At 38.3% G+C, this 18,367-nt stretch overlaps 1 protein-coding gene across 2 annotated transcripts in view; it reads left to right on the forward strand.

Moving 5' to 3' along the window:
• Positions 1–18,367, forward strand: part of PRKN (parkin RBR E3 ubiquitin protein ligase) — a 783,657-nt gene that overhangs the window by 285,998 nt on the left and 479,292 nt on the right. The window lies entirely within an intron of this gene.

The following is an 18,367-nucleotide window of genomic DNA, read 5'->3' on the forward strand; positions in this document are numbered from 1 at the left end:
AGAGGGTATCCCTCTTGATTCAACATAGTTGTGTGCATGTTGTTTAATTGTATAAAATAAAGTGTGGCACTGAAAGAAGTTATAGTTGTATCTCTCTCGGCTTATTTTTCTGAACCTTATTATTCCCCCGAAAAATAAATAACTTTAAAAGCCACATACCTGATAAGATTCAGAGCTAACAGGGCATCTGAATGGAGAGAGATGCTGCAGATCAGAAGTTTGGGTTTTTTTTGTTGTAGACTGTAACTGTCATTAAGTATGCTAACACAGAGAGTAATGAAATATTCCATTAAGTCCTAGAGGGTTATATGGATTCTTTGATTATGAGCTATAATGTGGATATTTCACCACATGATGATGCAGTTCTCCTTAAAGAAAAGAGGAGAGTTGAATTGTTTTGCTGTGGTCATATATCTCTTGCACCATTAGATAGATAAACCTCATCGATAAAACTAGTTTTCCTTTGAAGGACAACTTACGTGGCTATGTAATTTTATATGTCATTTTGAAGAAAAGCTTGATTCACGTGGAGGTTCAGATGATATATCTGTATCTCTCCATCCTTTAAGATGGTTTGCCTGCTATAACAGCTCGAGGCAGAATATAGCAGCCTGATGAAAAATGTCATGCAGCAGCAGGAAGGATACACAAATGCACATCCAAATCCACATCTTTTGGTGTAACACAGTTGACTGGCCCTGTTTAAACCCCCCATGGATGCTGTTGCTCTCATACATGAGATTCTGAAATAGAGGAGTGGCAGATGCTTTTTTTTTTCTCACCTGAGTCCCTGTAAGATGAGCCTCATTTCCTTTTGATTTCGTATAAACTGTGTTTGGCTGTGCGGTCTGCATAACAAGCAATTGAACCAGTGTTCCAAATTTGTTCCTCTGTTCTTTCTCTCCCGCCACAGTATTTATACCAACCAGTTTTCAACCTTGCTTCCCATGTGATCACGACATGCTCTCATTTCTTCACGTTTGTATAAACGTTTTTGTCTGTCGTCTTCTCTTTTTTTGAGCTGCTGCCAACATTGTCTTAGCTAAAGGAGTAGTGAGATACATGCGTGCTCCAAAATTTAGTTTATTATTTTATTTTTCTCTTCTTGAGCTGCCTCATAAAGTCATTTCTATGAATGTAATGCAGATGAATTTCTGATCTTTGTATATTCTTCAGTCCTGATTTAAACAGTATTGGTATGAAAAAGAAATGATGTTAATGTAAGACCTCCTTTCTTTCTATGTAATAATCTATGAATCTTTCTGTGTTTGTATTTGTGTGTTGTTTTGCCGAATCACACCTTAGGTGTTGTGGATTTTGGGTTGGTTTTGCAGCATTCACAGAATCACATAAACACCATTGACTTTTGGGAGAGAGTATATGTAATGGTTGCCTAATCCCAAATACTCAGTCTCACAAGCTCGGGCTTAAAGATAACTGATTTATTAAAGGAATAGTATGCAAATACAGAGAAAGCTGAGAATGAGCAAAAGCACGCCAAATACAAACTTAAAAGCTTTGCCTGCAAGCTAGTCCCGCCCCAAGCACCCGTCAGCACGCACCCCCTCCCAGGTGCTAGGATCTGTTACACGCGCCTGGGAAAGTAACCTTGAACAGGAGTGCAAACCCAAACATACATTCCAAAGTTTCAAAACAAGGCAGAGCGCAGGAATGGAAAAACCCAGCCATGAGCCAGGCGGGTATACACGGAAAACGGTCTGACATGTGAAACGTTACGATGTTAACAGAACGTTGAAATGGGGAACATGACAGTATATCAACTGACTTAAACACATGCATGTACTCAGCACAAATATAATTTTAATTGAGGTAAAAGGAATTCGGTGCTGTCAATCCTGTTTAGTAAAAATATTACAAGAAAATTATCATTGCTATTGCTTGAGCACACAATCAAATAATCAATGGGATTTGGAGAATTAGGCCCATAAAGTCTAGGATTTGGACTAATAATGGATCCTACTTCTGGAATGCTGTATATTATATATACTACTTCCAAGTCATATACTATTTCTATGTCATCTTTCTGTACAGAATTCTAACTGATTGATGAACATCTTTCTCTTTGTTCGAAATAACCCTGAAAGACCCCCAAACAAACTGCTTACTTTCCTTCTTAGTGCTGTGATGTGAATATATCTTTCAATGGCTGTGATACTACAACTCAGATACATTGATATGCAGATGTCTTCTATGACAGTTGTTATGAATATTTAACAGAGTTACAATTTATTAAGGGTTTATAATACCATTCATAACATACTTATTAATTTATAAGCATGTCTGTGGCTTTTATGTTCTATCAAGTATTTATCACTGACCCTTATGAGGAAGTGTTACAGATTTTTGTGAATAATTTATATGTTTAATATAAAATTTAATGCTCCAGATTTCTGTTGAGGCTGAATGGCATTTATTTTGTTTCCCATATGACTTACTCAGAGCAATGATTCTTCAAAGCTCTTTGATATTGGTTTTGAAACTCTTCCCCTCCCCCCCAAATAATTTGCTATGTGATTTGCCATAATCTGATTCCATTGGGAGTCTCTTTTCTTTCCAGAATAACTGCAGAATATTTACACAGTGTTAGCTAGTGGTGTCCTCCACACAATTTTAAACTAAAACAATTTAAGGTGCTGCTCAGTGTGATCCCCAATCTTTTCCTCCTTGGTCTATGGTATTATATCATGACCTTCAACCTAATGCTGTTTTTGAGAATCAGTATTATGTGCTTCTTGTGACCAATTCCAGTTAGCATTTTGGCTGCAATATTTAAGAACATTTATAGCAGCATTTTCCAACTTTATGTTGGATGACAATCCCCAATCCAATCTGCGTGGCTATGAGGAGAGCACAAAAGACAGTTAGGATATTGTGAAAGGCCAAAGCTAGACTAAAGGTCATTTGTTAACATGCTTAATTAGCAAACATATACAAACTTATATACACAAATATCCATTTTTTTCTCTGGCTAGATTCAATGTTTTGCCTTCCAGGATATAAAAAGAGAGGTGTGACAACATTGCCTTAGAAAATGGTCTTTGCCCCTGCCTGGGAGGGTGGGGAATTAAATCCATCTCATATTTCTTAGTGTGATGTCCATTCTATCAAACATGATGCCTTGACTTATTAATACCTCTGCTAGTTAATTCTCCAGGAAGTTAAAGGAGGAAAATATACTTCCTACTAATAATTCCTACTAGCAGATTGGTCGACTAAAATTTCAAGAAGGCTTGCTAAATATTGTTTGGTTGCAATTATTGCAAGCTTTGACTTATTAACCAGTGATTATATGTGGAACTATGTGTTGGAAACATGTTTATTGTGTTAAATCTATAATGTCACTTGTGTCTGAATTGTATATGATGTGTCTTTCTAATACTCTGTATCATATTAGACTGTGATATGGACTGATTAACTTTCTGTTTTTCTGCTGAATGTTGAACACTGACACGCAGCATTGATTGACTACTACTACTATTTTAAGGTTTTTATCAAAAAAAGAAGCTATGTAAAACAATGGTGTTGGTCTATTTATGTACCTATGTCCTTCTTATGAACATAAATATGGTAGAATACTAAAACCTAGTAAGTAAGAATGGTAGGAAATAATTGGCTAATGTCAATAAGGGAGCTAGTGGGTTGAGGTCAAGAGGTCATGGACCCTTTGAATGCCAGTTATCTAGAGATGCGACTTCTACCAATTGTAGAGACCCACAAGTTGGAACCTTGTCTGAAGGAACAAATACCAAATTGGACTGGGTGATAAAGGTCCAGTCCAGAGTTCCAAACAGCTAAGGTGAGGATGAACTAGAGCCAATCAAGGGATTAGAGGCAGAGGTCTTCTGAAATTTTTCAAAATGATTCCTAATATTCTCTTTAAAAATGAAGGAGGGGAGGTACGTGTTCAAGATCATATCATGGAAACTGGTCACTTTGTTCTGCTTTAGCATGACTTGGAACTTGCATGTGAGCAGTTTGGGATCTGTCCACAATCAGCCTCTGGCACATCTTTACTGTTAAAACTGAGCTCTTTCATCTTCTTGGACCAATAATATAGTCGATTTGATTTCTAGTGATGTCCAAGTATATAGGCATCATTTTGGGTATTAGAAGACAGTGTTAGCAATAAAGAAATCATTGGATTGGGAGAAACTGGTAAGTTGTTCTCCTGCTTCATTTCCATTTCCTAGGCCATATAATCCAACTACATTTTCCTCCTTACTATTTCCAACATTGATATTCCATTCTTCAACCCCAAGCAACACCTCTTGTATGTTCTGCCAATTTCAGACTGGACTTAACCATAAAACACATCAGTCTTCTCTTCTTCTGCATCAGTGGTTGGTGCATAAACTTGGGTAACTGTCATATTAAAGGGTTATCTTTCTTGTAACCTTCATATGAAAGCAACAGTGTTCCTTTTTTTTTTTTTGTATCCTGAATAAAAACAGTAACATATTCTGATGAAAGTGTCCAGTTCCAGTCCATTTCAATTAGCTGATGCCTAAAGTGCTAATGTGTAGTCAATTCATTTCATCTTTCTCTATGTTAAGCTTTCCCATGTTCATGCTTCTTACATTTGAGGTTCCCACTTTCATTCTGTCTTCACAACTTCGGAGTTTGTTTTTGTTGCATGGCAACATCATATATAATATAGCTGCATCATAAACACCATTTCTGAAAGATTCTGAACATCATGTTGAATGTCATCCACCTGTGGGATCCATGATCCAGTGCTATATTATCAATCACTTTACCTTGTCTATCCATTTAGTTTTCTTGGTAAATTGCAGGAGTGCTTTAGTGTTGCCTTCTCCCATGCAGTATGAATTGATGCCCTTGCAATTGTCACTAAAGTGATCAACTGGCTCCAGCATCTTCCTATATTGCTGCTGCCCATTATAAGCTCCTGCTTGCTTTGGCTGGGCAGCTGAGATGACTTTCACACCTTGGCTGACCCTGATGGTATTAAATACTCTTGGCATACACTCCCAGTGTTCTTCACTCATTCATCCCAGGAACAGCCCCTGGCCACAATAAACCAGCAACATAGGACTTGAGGGGGTTGAATAAAGTAAGTCCTGCATATAAATATTTTTAAAATTTTAAAATATTTAAAATTGTGTGGGGTCAGTTATGTTAGGGTCCTGCTAAAGTTTTTATATTCATTGTGGTTCTCCCTCTCCCTACAGCCTGGATTTTGTATAGGAACAAGCATTTGCATTTAAACTGCAGGCATAGTGGGATACTAGCTGCACACCAACACAGCAAAGACCACAGGGGGAACAAAGTGTTGAAGTCCTATCCCTTGCTAGTGTCTGGCTTGGGAACCTGCAATACTTAGCTTAGATACCTTTTATAAAGTGAGGAAGAAAAAGTGCAAAATAATACCTTGTACCAAGCCTAACAGTTTAATCCTTTAGCCTCATCAGAGCTTCATAGACGGAATGTTGTCTTGGTGGTGGGAAGGGAACTACCAAATGCCAGACTACCAGTTCTTACATATCAGTTCTATGCATTAAAGATGATCTTGGTCAATTATATAGAATGAAGTAGAATATAGGAATGGAAGTAAAATCTTGGGGAGAAGATTTCATTCTTCATGAAATTTTTCATCCATTGGACTGTTGAGAGGAAAAAATAGTAAAAAGCACTGAAATTTACATTGGCTAAAATGCTGCCTATATCTTCTAGAACAGTGGCCTTGACTCTGTTGTCCTTTAAAACAGCCTTAAAGACCTGGCTTTACCTACAGGCACTGTGATTACTTGTGTCTGTTCCTCACCTCTGCCCCTGATGTGGGTGCTTCTTAACTCATTGTTCTTAGATTATTGTTAGTGGTTTTAAACCTCTGCAAACCAATCAGAGTCAATTAACACAAATAGACAAAAACAATGTAAGGACTATGTAGAATAGTAGGACCTGATTTATATTATTTTTACAATAATTAACTGCTATCTTTTTTTCTTGCCAAATCCCCAGAACTGAACATAGGAACTGAACGTAGCTTCAGTTGTACATATACAGCCATGAGGAAATTTCAGCAGAGTATACATGATATTGTTTACATGAGAAGGAAGTAGGATGGATTGTGACTGTGGGATACAGATCAGAAAGATGTATGAGCTCATACAATACTAAGGCATAATAGAGGGAGATAGGAATAGAGGAAGTTTGGTTAATGTATCATTCTGTTGATATGCCATTCTTTATGCATATAGTTTTACTCTGTTATAATGTATAAGATTCAAGGTCTGTGACATACTGGTAACTGCAGTGAGCTCATATATACCACTTCTGCATTGTGAATGGAAGAAGATTAATAACTAACTAGGTATAATGCTTGGCTTTATATATGACTTCCCTAATTCTACATAAAGAGATTCTAAGCATGATATATTAATACAAATACTTGTACATTTATATCAGCAATAATATCTGCTGCTAGAATATTGCATGGCTATAGAAGGTTGATGGCTATAAGTTGGCTTCCAAAGAAGGTAACAAATTATGTTATTCTGGACATACTAGAATAAAATCTATTTATTTTCTACTCAAAGCATCATTTTTACTTTGGCTTCATGTCAGCATTTTTGGATGAGAAATCAATTTGATTAAATCAACTTTAAAAAGATACTGGCAAATACTTGACATGCACTGTAAGGTTACCAGTTTATTCTACACTAGATCATTGGTTACACAGTTGTCAAAAGTGCATTTTATTTTGCTGCATTTTAAAAATGGAGTCTCTCTTTCTCTGTTGCAGTACTGAGAGTGAAATGCAAATAATTATGCAAAGTTCCGTGAAAGAAGATCATAATGCTTGAAGTTCAATTTAGTAATGCAATAAGATTGCAAATAAATAGACTGGGAAATCACTTGTCACTTCTTATTATTTTTATTAATGCTTAAGTGTGAGCAGCTGTAAAAACTGGATATTGAAATAGTAAAATGGATAAACAATCAGCAATGCCAATTTCTTTTAGAAAGTTGAAAGTCATGTCATCAGACCTGATACCTGGAATTAATGAAAGATGTACTGTCATGAGTAAGGATAGCGAGCAGGGGGCTCCCATCCAGACTGTTAAGCGCATGCGTAGCACTGAGGAATTAGGTAGCCATTCCAAGAGACACAGATCGGGCCCGCCTTAGCCTTTGGGGTTTATATGTCTGGGTTTTTCCCACGCTTCTTCAGTTTGTTAGGATTCCTGTTATGTACAAGCAATAAAACATTAGAGACCAGTTCCTTGTCTCAGCGTGTTTCCTGGCAGTTAGGACATGTATGGTTAGAAACCAGAATCTTCAAATCATACCAATTGCTTAAGAGAAGTATATTTTTTAGATAGGCAAGTATTGTATTTAGTGTTAATAAATAAATACTGAATTAAGGAATTCAGATATTTTCCTAATAGTCAACCTGATTGTGAAAATGTCTGTCTAATATTTTTCAGAGGAAGTAATATGGAAACCGTTTCTTAATTCTATTTATTTTATACAGTTTTGGGCATAGCTAATATCTTTATATTGCTCGACAGTGTCCCACAAAACACAACATTTAAATTCTTCACTGTATCAGCAATTCCCTGATACAGCAATCTTATTCTGTTTTCCTGCACAATATTAAAATATTTGGGCTGAGAGCCTAACTGATGTTCAGAAACTTGACCATTCTCATGTTTTTCTTTAAACGATAGATCCCATGATTTCTACTAATTTGAAAAGCCAAGTAATAGGGGAAATTGACTATTTGAAGATCATAATCTCAGGTTAGGCTGATATGTTATCTCCATGTAGTTTATATACTACTAAGCAATTCCCTGAATATGCTTTTTAATCAGATTTTGAAAGATCTCATGTAAAAATATTGCAAAATGTCCTCAGATGGTGTTTCTTGACTTTCTCCTTATACTTCTTTGGGTCATGGCCAATGGATATAACTTTTGTCAGATGGCTGGATAAAAAAATTAAATAAGGCCAGTGAAACATAACTGTTTCTTTTATTGTGTACCATGATATTGACAAATTCACTTTCTTTTGTTACAAGCTGCTCAAAAGCATTGCTGTCTAGAAAATAATTTGGGTCAAATTCAAAATTTGTCAGCAAAGGTTGTGGGAGGAGAGTAAGCAGTTGGAAGTAATTTGGACCAGCAACTGGGTTTGAAAAAGACATTAATCATAACTGTCAGAAACCAGCTGTTAATTTCAGGCTGGAGAAACATAACCACAAACACATTCAAAGGGGTTTTTTTTTAGATAGATTCTGATATTAAACCATGTATACTTCTTTTACAGAGACGTGGGAACTAAATTCAATGTTTAAGATATATGGCATGGCAAATAACGTTCTTGTATATGCCCTGTTACCAAAATGATGTAAGTCAGTTTTATGTCAAACTGTGGATTGAGCCCAGACCTGGATCTTACCGCTGCTCCTTATACAACCCAGAGCTTCCTTGTTCCTCTTTCCTCGTACTTCCACAGTCCAACACACATCCCCATCTACACTGCCATCCATTCCATCTCTGAGCTGCAGTGTTGTTTTTCTTATTTGCAATGGTTCTACCACATTCATCCCCAGGCTCAGGACAGAATATTTGCAACACAAGATTTCAACTGGAGCAGCAGCAGCAGGAGAATGGACTCTCAGACAAGCCACGGTCTGTGCCATGCTTGGTGGCAGGAATGGCAGAAGAAAACCTGGGAAGTCCTCCTGAACAACCTCTCCTCACCCACCCCCAACTGCTGGCTAAGTCACCTGAACAACAACAACAACATCAACAACATCATCATCATCATCATCATCATCATCAACAACAACAACAACTTGTATGCCACCCGACTCTCAATGACTTCTCCCTTCCCTAAGGGATGGGTTAAAGATCAGGGCAGCTCACAGGAGAAAATCATAGTGAATAATTCTAGCATATTGTCTCTGTTCTTTAGATTTAAGTAGGGGTGTATTATGAGAGCCAGTTTGGTCTACTGGTTAAGGCAATGGGCTAGAAACTGGGAGACTGTGAGTTCTAGTCCCACCTTAGGCATGAAAGCCAGCTGGGTGACTTTGGCCCAGTCACTCTCTCTCAGCCCTAGGAAGGAGGAAATGGCAAACCACTTCTGAAATCTTGCCAAGAAAACTGCAGGGACTAGTCCAGGCAGTCACCAAGGATTGGACACGACTGAATGGCAAAAAAAAGGGGGGGGGTGGAGGGTGTATTTAGGCTGGCTGATACTTTCATGAACTATCATTTGAAATATGTCTAATATCCCAAGCAGATCGTCTGTCATAATATTATCTTCCTGAACTAGCACAGTTTGTGCAGGTTTTCTATTCCTTTCTGCTTTTCTTCTCTTGTTTACACCTATCTGATTAGTCCCAAAGAGGATTACCCTGTAATTCCAAATGCTGCTCATATTGACCAGTGTCAACCAGTTCTCTTTCTTCCTCTTTGTTCTCCTTGTTCCAGTACAAGCAATACTGGAGGAATGATTTAGGACAGTGTTTTTCCAACTTGGCAACTTTAAGATGTGTGGACTTCAACTCCCAGAATTCCCTAGCCCCATGCTGGCTGGGATATTCTGGGTGTTGAACTCCACACATCTTAAAGTTGCCAAGTTGGAAAAACACTGGTTTAGGACTTATGAAAAGAAGCTTAGGAAGCCTTTGAACTGCTCTGCAAAAGAAAAAAATGGCTTAAGTACAGAAAAGGCTCCCTACCCCACCTTCCAGGTACGCCTTGTGGAGGTGGACAGGAAGAGCTACAACTCCTCCAGTTTGGTCTAGTGGTTAAGGCTTCAGGCTAGAAACCAGGCGACTAAGAGTTCTAGTCCCACCTTAGGCATGAAAGCTGGCTGGGTGACCTTGGGCCAGTCCCTCTCTCTCGGCCCAGCTCACCTCACAGGGTTGTTGTTGTGGGGAAAATAGGAGGAGGAAGGAGTATTAGGTATGTTTGCTGCCTTGAGTTATTTATAAAAATAATAAAGGCGGGATAGAAAATAAATAAAAATAAATAAAATCTGTGTCTTTCCCTAAGTTGCACTGGGCATGGTTTAGCTGCCTCATTGAGCCAATCAAGAAACTGGCCTTTGCCAATATTCCTTCTCATTTGGACAGTGCTTAATTACACCCCAGCTACCCCGATGTAGTTGTGCTGCAATCTCAGTACCTAAGTCAGCCAATGTGAACCAGAAAAAATTGGATTGTTTGTAAAATCCCAATTGGTTGGTTTGCTTGGCTTTTAATCTCAGGAATTCCCTCCATCCCATCATTTTTTCTCAGATTAGTACCGCAGCCTCATTTTGTCTGAGGCCTTTGCAGGAAAAAAACATTAGTGGTCCGATGCTGAAGAGGTTGCTGTCTGCACTGCAGCTTGGTGATTTTGTTTTGTTTTGTTATGAGGTGATATTGTGGGTGAGACGTGTGTGCCTTTAAACCCAGATGCTTCATTACTGGTACAGACCGTATCTGCAGATACAGATAAAGTACTGTAGCCACATTTGTAAATGGTGAGTGGCTTTGCCACAGTCTGGGAATGTCTCTGTCTCTCAGTCATTGCCATTTTACAAATAGTTGACTTGAGTTTTGAAGTCCTCGCAAAAGCTTCCTGAGAATTGAAGGTTTTAGAGTCTCTGATATAAACTTAATTATTTGGGTGGAATATTATTAATAACTTAAAAAGAAAGTTTGGATTTGTTTCAGTGTCATGCAGCTCTTAATAAGGAATGCTTTCTAAGTATATTATTTGCATCATATACTTAATTATATACCTATATGGGAAATGTAAATGATCTTTTGAAAATAGTATTGTACATCAGAGTTTTGAAAAAAACCCACTTACTCACTTAAATACCCTTAACGGCTTCTTGAGACCTGGGCCTGCACAGCTGAAATACTTCTCTCTCAAGCGTTTCCTCCATATTTTATATAATTTGAGGGTCCCATGGATGCCATCTGGAGTTATTGTAGATACCTTGGCATCTGTAGGCACTATATTGAAAACCTCTTTTTCACTCAAGACAAGAACCAGAAAAATGCAAGTTTAAACCCAAACTCAGCTGTGGAAGCTCACTGGTAGTAGGTCACTGCAGAGAGTAAGGAAGGACCTTGATGGAGAAATGCAAACTGTTACCAAAGCAAAGAGGATTGAAACATATCTTAAATCCACATCAGACGATAATATGCAGAAGAGGCTCACATAGACACCTCCCTAATTCACAGAAGTATAAGAAAGGGGAGGATGTACAGCACAATCAGACTTGCAAGATTCGGTTATTATAGCCACTTTCAATAAAAGTAGTTTTAGCCTTGATTTCCTCTTCTGGTCTACCTAATGGGGCTGACAATAACTTTGGTTATTGAACCCAAGGAACTCCTTGAACTCAAGGAACTCCTATTGTAGGATAAAATTGGAGAAGACAATTTTATGAACTCTGCCCTGAGGGATGGGCAATAGATGAATTAAATAAGTAAGCTCTGTGTTTCCCCCACCTGCCCAAATCAGGATAAAAATCACCAGTTTTTCTGACTGATATCAACTGAATACTAAGCCCTCTGCTGCACTTGAAATGTGGCACATAAATAAATTATAAATATTTTATTTGATAAATAGGAGTAATAGTAGTTATCTCATTTGATGTAATGTAGCTCTCTCTCTCTCTCTCTCTCTCTCTCTCTCTCTCTCTCTCTCTCTAATCTATTCTGTCGCTCTTGCTGTCTGCCAGAATTAGACATCACAGCACATATACAAGTGTTCCCCTAGGACCTTTAAGCAAATAATTTTTCTTTATATAAACACATACTAAAGTTTTTGTTTCCATTTCAATGCCCCACCATTAATCCAATCAAGGAAAAAGAAATAATTGTATTAATATAATGATTTTTTTGATCCCTCATTTGCTATGGGTAGACTGATTTACCGAAGGACATTAAACAGCCAGATTAGATTACTGGCCCCAGGGAAGATTGCATTGTTAAACCAAAGACTTCAAAACCATTCAGTTAGTTAACTTAGCCATTTTGAATTGGATTTAATATGGAGAGTTGAAAATAAAATAATGATTTTTCAAAATAAAAAATCATCTAGGTCAAATTAGAGCTCCTTTGACAATTATTGTTTGTTCATTATTTCAGTTTCAAGGCCACCTGAGTCCACAGTGACTCTGGGCAGCTTGCAGATAAAAGAAGAAAAGAAAACAAAGTATATCAAGAAAAAAGAAGACAACTGACCAGAAGACAGAACCAAAAACCAACCAACCAACCAACCAACCAAAGGGGTTCAACCACTATCTTAACCCAAGCCCTGGGAATCAGGTCTTAAGCAGTTTGCAGAAAATCAAGAGGGAGCAGTAGGCATCTCCCAGGGATATCATTCCACAGGAGAGGAGCTATCACTGAGAAGGCATTCTTCCTAGTCCCATAAGATGACAGTGTTTATGTGATTATGTCACTAGCAGGGTCTGCAGAGGCTGGGCTGGGGTAAAAACATCAAGATGACAGTTATCACTGTATCATGGAAGCCTTGTTGTTCTGTTAGCTGACTGATGGTACAGGTGAAAGTTTTAAAGACCAGGTGCTCTCCGGCTGTGATCTGACTCATCTTTGGAACCACACCTTGAGGAAGGCTGCTTATGGCACTTTAAAGTTGCAGCAGTGAAAACAGTGATCCAAAGTTTTAGTGAAGATTGAGACTGGAAACATAGCTATTTAATACTGTGGTGGGTAACCCAAAAGGAGATGGAGCATTAAGATTCTGACATAGTTAGCTGCAGCAAATTCATTCCAACTCAGTGGAATATGTCTCCATGGTCTCGTGCTTTATATCAGCCGTACAAAGAAAGTATAACCAGAATGGACAATAATTTTTCTACATATGAATATGCATCAGTTTATAAAAATCTAACAGTGTACCTCCTGTTGGCTTTTGTTATATTTAATCCCACAAAGATCTTTCGAAGGCCAATCCTGTATATGATATGCACCAGACACATACTGTATGGTTCCATAATGTTAGCATGTACTTGCCAAGAGAATCATGATTAACATCAATAATTACATTTTCCTGTAGGAGGAGAAAACACATGGATAATAACTTTGAAACGGCTCATTTCCTTGTGTGTACGTGCATGCCCACACATTCTGCACCATGCCTTGCATGTAAAAATTGGACCTTAATGTTTTAATCAACAGTTGCCATATCTGCACATTTTAACAGCATGCCAGTGCTATAGACTGTCAATGGAAAATTCCGTGAAAGTCTAGAGTGCTTGATTGAACAGGGAAGACAAGGTTGTAAGGTTGATACTGCAGCAATTTGAGTGATTGCTGGTGCTGTGCCTTAATTACAATTTTCAGTATTAATACTACTTCAGAATTGCTGTTGTATTTGAGGCAGATTTATTTTCACCTCTTTTAGCCCCTGAAAACAAAGGGAGATAATCTTAATCAAAGCTGTTTGTGAGAAATTAGTCCTGATGATTCTAGGAGAACAGGGACTGTTATTGTTAGATTAGGAGTTGTGTAGCTAGTGTGGCACAAAACATTCATATTCTTTTAATTTATTCTGACTGCCTCTTGTACTCATTGCTGGTGATATTGCTCTCTACAGAAACCCAATAATGTGCCTACAGAAGTGTAAGATTGCTATCAGCCAATCTGCATAAAGCAGCAGACAGGTTGATGAAAATGGCCATTTACTCCATTCTCGAAGATCTGAGGGCACCTCCTGTAGCGTGCTCAGCATTTAGCGGATTTGCTGCAAGAAGGACAACCAGCAAATTATTCCAGGTCCTGCTTCTTAGCGGGCATCCTCTACCACTATTCTAGGCATAGTTTATTTTTTCTTAGGTTTAGTGCTTGTGATGGCTTTGTGACAGTATTCATAAAAGAGTACTGGGGCTGGAGTTAGACAGAGTGATAATCTATTGAGATTTTTTGTGTACGTTTTTATGAGGTACAGTAAGTAGGAAGTATTATGCAATTCCTGCTGTTCCTGACAGCACACATATGGATTTCTTGCTTTCATACTGCTTTCTTGCCATAATTTTGCAGTTACTATCAGTATCTATTCAGTGTTGGCATTACAGCAGCAGAGTTGCTGTCGCAAAGAATAAATGCATCAATTTATATGTATATCATCACATTTCCTACTTAATTACGTTTAATCAGAAGTAAGCCTCTCTCTGTTAGAACTGCTGTCTAACGTAAGAAAATGGATTTTTTCTTTAGTTGCACAATGGGGACTGCACTCCCCCCCCAAAAAAAATTGAATGAAGCCAGGAGGAGTAGGATTATGTCAACAATTAAAATCATACATGCTATTATGTATTTAAATGATTTCATTTCTGTCACTTTAATAATTAACAATTTGGCTGCACCCAAAGCTTTGGTAGGCTACTGGTGGCCTTGAGAGAGTAGTTGCACAACTCCAGATACCTTCAGTGTGATGACTGGGCATCTGTATCACTAGATTATGGTTCTGAAATGCAAATGGGATGTATGTAACTCAAGAATGTTTTTTAAAAGGTGAAGTTTCCTTCAAGTTGAGCTCAGTTTCTGGCAACAGTATGGAAATGGTTTGCCTTTTCCTTCTCACAGGATTTTTTTTTTTAACTTCCCAGCCTATAACAGGGGGCTTTTCTGATGGTCTCCCATCCCAGAACCAGCCAGGTTTGACCCTGCTTAGCTTTTTCAAAGTCAGATAAGGACAGCAAAGTGCTGCAATTACTAGTAACATGGAACTTTTTGTCCCTTTTCAAATTAAAAAAAAGTCTATTTGGCAACTGGTTTTGAATTTCTCCAAACACCTTTGAAAGAATAACAGAAATTATTAAGGTAGAGGCAGTTTTCATGGCTCTCAAGTAAAACAGCTGCTTTTCTCAAACTCTGACAATCGTAAATGTAGTTTACATTCCAAGCTGCAGGTAAATTAATTACAGTAACTCTGAACTGGTTTACAGGAGTTTACCATTCAGATATTTAATGCCATCATGTTTTAAATTAGTCCAATAAATTGAAAAATCTGTAACTTGTCAACTTTTCTCTTTCATCCTGCATCTAATGTTGAAAGATTGCCTTTTCATTAAGGAAGCAGTAAATTAACTTTTGGTAGCTTGACAGCTTTCAATGTACACAAATGTGATTCCTACATACTTTTGTTGTACTAAATTAAACAGGGCCAACTTTCAGTATTTTGGGATAGCTTAGAACAAGAGACGTCTTTTATCTAGTATTTCTCAACCTCAGCAACTTCAGGGTGTGTGGACTTCAACTCCCTGAATTCCCCAGCCAGCCATGCTACTTTAAACTGTTGAGAAGCTAAACCATGTAACATGAACATGGGGGACCCTTGTGCCCAGTCATTGGCCAGGATGACTTATGCAAATTAACCAAAACTTCCTGCAAAATTCCTTCTACCTATTTTTAAAGCTTCAGTTTCCATTCTCTCTGGGGTTGTATCTGATTGACTAGATGTGTTCATCCATACTTTAGTTTCTTCTACTATAGGTTATTTTAATATTCATGGGGCTGCCTTTGAAGTCAATTTCAGAAATTGCAGTGGTACAAAATGCTCCTGAAGTGTTCAAAACAAGAGGTGCTAGAATGGAAAAAGTGCTGATTTTATGATGACTGCAGGTTGAAGCTCTGAACTGGTGCATAGAGGTTTTTTTTTCTTTTTCCTTCCTCTTTTCCCTTTTTCCTTTCCTTCATAGATTATGTGCCATCAAATCATTTTCAACTCCTAACAGCCAGATAGATGGAGCATGGATTCTTCACGATAACCACCCAGAGTCACTCCTTGAGTGAGATGGGTGGTGACTAAATTTGAAATATAAATAAATAAATAATCTGTCCCTAACCTTGTCCTTCAGGTCTTCCAATGGTGCAGTCATCACCACTGTAACTGAGTCCATCCACCTTGCTGCTGGTCATCGTCTTCTTCTCTTTCCTTCCACCTTTCCTAGCATTAGAGCTAGGTCTTCACATAATGTGTCTGAAGTAGGATAATTTGAGCCTGGTCATCAGAAAGCATGGCGAAATCAGAACCAGAAAGTACACAAAGCAAACCTTATATAAATTTGAAATCCAGCTTCAGGATCCAGCTCCGAGCTAGAGTGAGCTGATGGGGATTTGAAGCTTCCACTGGCCAGGAAGGAGAAAGATGGAAAAAGCACCTTCAAGGAAGGGTAGCCAGCCCTCCTTCTTTTGTGTTTTTTTTCTGAGTGTAAGACCGAAAAGGGAAGGGGAACTCCACCCTATTGCTTGCTACTTTTGAGAAGTGCATGGGGCAATTTAGGACATGGACACTCTCATTAACCAAATATTTTCCTAATATGTGAGCATGGACATGCGCTAAATGGTCCAGGCTAAATGAAATTTGGCTGTAGAATATACACAGTCAACAAACTATGGGTTCTGTGTCTCACTTTTAAAGTTCTGAACTGGAGCTATTCCAGTAATTGTTTATTTTGTACTTTCTCATGTATGACTTCTGGCAGAAAAAGCCATCTTTTTTTGCTGAACATTTTTCCCAGAGAGATTTGACTGGCAGTTTCTTCTTTGTCACCTCTAAAGCAGGCTCGAGTTTTTTTCATTTTAGTACAGAGTTGTTGCTGTATTATTTCTATTTTAAAATATTTCCTTGCTTCTTTTATTTTAATGACTAGAAGCTGTCCTGAATGGGCATTTTACCAAAGGAGGTGGGATATTATAAGGAATTTTATCCCTTTTTTTCCTTAATACAACCTCCTGGAACACTCCTCTATTTTTCTGTTTAGTCGATCAGCACTCCTTGACATGTGATGTTAAAACTTTCCACAGTAGTAGTAATAATATTTTTATTTATTATGCATTTATAACAAAGCACTGCACAGATTAAGAATGATTGATGCCATGATACATTAAAATCAATGTAACATCCTAAGTTAAAAAATTAGAACCCTCCAAACTAAAAGGCCATAACGTTGTGAGTTTTTTACTTGGATTTTCCTAACCTCACCTTTGTTGGGTTTTGTGATACCAATATCCTTGGTGCATCTTGTCCTTACTTCTTTTCCCCAGCAACCTGTAATTGTGTGTAGATCTGATTGGTAAAGATGGCTTATTTTTTTGTTTTGTTTTCTGCAGCGCTGAAATTAACACTAAATCAGTGCTTATCAACAACTGTTCATGCTGTTTCAGGCCTCTCTCACTGGAAGAAGCTGTTCTAGCCAATATAATCTTTTTATGAACTGGGCTTTGCTTTTATTTAAAGCTTCACTTTAGCCTAGGAGTGGTTTCTCTAGAACCAATAAGTGCTAATTAATTTGTGGGCAAGAGAGCAGACCGCCTCAGCGCTTTAGGCAGTCCACTTACCACCATCAATAGGAGGAACAAAACCATGCTGGAAACTGAATCACAAAGGAAAATACAAGTCAGCTGCAACAAATATTGTTCTCTTTGTTGTCCTGAATATTTGAAGGATCATCTCTTTGTCATATGAAATTGCTTATTTCTCAAGCTGTCTTCTTTGAGTTGGCACATTCTGGATGTAGTGGAATACAACCCCCCAAAATCTAAACAGCTATGCTGGCTGAGGATTCTGGAAGTACTTTTACCCCCCCAAGTAACTGGGATTTTTCCAAGGGGCAAATGAGTGTCTTAAGAGATACAGAAACTTAAAGTACCCATTTCACCAACTAAACATCTCAAGCCCACCAAGCGTTCTGAAAGCAACAGAAGTGGTTCATTCCTGTTTTAGGGTATTCCCCTCTTATGTTAATCTTGATTTGTTTGTTTGTTTATTTATTTATTTTTCGAATTTCTATTACCGCCCATCTCTCCCAAGAGGGGGACTCTGGGCGGCTTACAATAAAATCAAAAATTAAAAGCATATAAATTACAATATACCAACCAATAAATAAAGTTAAAATAGATATAAAATCCAAGAGGCAAAGATCTTAATCACTGGGGAGAGATCTATGGTACTAGCCACCCCCAAGAAGAACTGGTGCCCCTCCCACCCCAGGCAAGGTAGCAGAACCAGGTTTTCAAGTTCTTCCGGAAGGCTGGGAGCGACGGGGCCTGCCTCACCTCCGGGGACAGAATGTTCCAGAGGGCGGGTGCCACTGCAGAGAAGGCCCGCCTCCTGGACCCCGCCAAGTGGAATTCCCTTACCGGTGGGGTTCGCAGCATGCCCTCTCTGCATGACCGGGTGGGACAGGTCAAATATCAGGGCAAATCTGCCTTCAGCTCTTCAGAAAGATGCCAGCACAAGATGCTTAGTGTTCCTTCACTCGTTTTATCCAGGGGAGTGGGGTGTGAGATCACTTTTTCCCCCTATGAACAGTTCCTGTATAAATGGATTGACGTTTG

Source organism: Candoia aspera, chromosome 1 (genome assembly GCF_035149785.1).
Source record: "Candoia aspera isolate rCanAsp1 chromosome 1, rCanAsp1.hap2, whole genome shotgun sequence".
NCBI lineage: Eukaryota > Metazoa > Chordata > Lepidosauria > Squamata > Boidae > Candoia > Candoia aspera.